The sequence below is a fragment of the Mobula birostris genome, chromosome 13 (genome assembly GCF_030028105.1).
Source record: "Mobula birostris isolate sMobBir1 chromosome 13, sMobBir1.hap1, whole genome shotgun sequence".
NCBI classification, from domain to species: Eukaryota; Metazoa; Chordata; class Chondrichthyes; order Myliobatiformes; family Myliobatidae; genus Mobula; species Mobula birostris.
Window position 1 is genome coordinate 48371635 of NC_092382.1, and position 1983 is coordinate 48373617.

Sequence of the window (1983 nt, forward strand, 5' to 3'; positions counted from 1 at the left end):
TGGAGTGGCCCATAAGATGCGCCCTCTTCCCATCTTTACCGAGTCCCTCGGAGAGGTTAGAGAGTGGAACAGGTGATGGAGGAGTGGGAGGCCTCCGTCAGCAGGCTGCAGGCCTCAGTAGTAGCCGCTGTTGCTGAAACGACCTCCAGTGCCCAACAGGAGTCTTACAGGATGTCGTGAAAGATTTTACAGCGGACATGTTGCGGTTGAAATCTCCGGGTGCCGTCACCAACCAGGACACCAACGGTGAGCCGATGGGATGTAACAAGCAGAGGCCTGCTTCTGAACAGGATCCCTCAACCAGAGAAGTGACCGGCAGTTTCCGTTACCACTGTGAAGAAGATGGACACTTCAAGTGAGAGTGTGAAGGATAGGAAAATCTTCGGAAAGTAAGTCAGCCAGCAATCAAACAGTCAAAACGAGGTAAAACTATGGAGGGACCCAGTTAAGGAACGGGCTGACGTTTTGGAGAGGATATGGTCCTATCAGTGTGCCAAGGGAAATGGAGAAGTACCAAACACTATTCCTGAAGATTTAGTGGGACCCAGTTCTGATGTATTTACATGGACTGAAGGTGTTTATGTGACAGCCACGCTCGACACAGGTTCTCAAGTTACTTTAGTTTATAGATCCTTTTGCAACCGGTATCTGACGCTCTTACCATTGACAACACTCAGTGCCCTGGAGATTCTGGGGGTTAGTACTGATGGGTATCAATACGATGGTTACCTGGCATTGAAGTTGGAGTTTATGGAAGCAGACGTTGGAGTAACTAAGACTAATGACACATTAGTTTTGGTCTGCCCGGATCCGGTTGAGAAGGATGGTCCATTCTTGTGGGAACAAACACTGCCGTTGTGAGAAGGCTCCTGGGAGCATGCGAGGAGAGAAATGGAGAGAACTCTCTGAAAATCTCGTTCATTCACCCTGTGTTCAGAGCAGCTTCTGAGGAGCTGCAAGTTCCTCCTAAGCAGGATGATGAGGAGAAAGGGGGAAATGTGGGTTGCACCCAGACTAAACCTATCCTGCTACCTCCTGGGGGAGTAGATGTGTTTATCCATCGTCAACGTCGATGAGGACCTCAACACCATTATGATGGTGTCGAGACTAGCGCGTGATTTAGATTGAAGGGAGGGAGAGTTGCGCAGCGTCAGCCTCACTCTCTCTTCCCAATTCCCATCTGGATCCAGTGGCAAGACAGAGTCTAGACGGCTGGAGATGGGACTAGGCGCAGTGGATGACCAGGACGTCTTCTGTGTCTTGTCCTGGTCTACACGTTCCACGACGCTTGCAGAGACCGCCTTCCTGACCGTTGGACTTTCCATTGGTCTCGTCCGCTCAATCCGCCGGAGTCTGTCTTCACATGCTGGGATAGACAACTCCCTATCTCACCGAGGGTTTGTGACCTGTCGGCTACCCTCACTCGGTTTCGTCGGCTTGTCGAAGCTGTTGCCCGGGGTGTGGCTGCTGTCGCATGCAAACAGCTACGGGGAGCCACAGGTGAGAGCTGAGTGCCAGGTGGGGACAAAAGGTGGACAAACTGCCCTGAAAAGGATGCGACATGTTCCCCACTAGAGGTGCTACCCCTCCCTGACACTTCATACACCCCAGGGTGGGGGGGAGGTGGGGATAGCTAGAGTGACAGGAACCCCCAAATTTGCCGGAATGTCTGAAGGATGGGAAGGAAGCTTAAGTGAGAAGGTGTTGGGAGATGAAGATGTGCTTTCTACTGGTGAGGCCGATGTTGGTTACTCCGGGAGTACCTGCCAGACTATTGAAGCGACCGAGGACACCCCTTTCTGAGAGAAGTCTCACTGGTTAGCACCAGCGGAGGGTGAGGGTGTTTGGCCGCATTACTGTTAACTGACAGAAGTTAAATTCAGTCATGCAGCGGGGCGGCAGAGCCTGGGCTACTGGAACACACGAGTGGTAGACTGGGAGAGGCACCGTCCAGTAGACAGGCAGGGCCACAAGGGGTGGTTG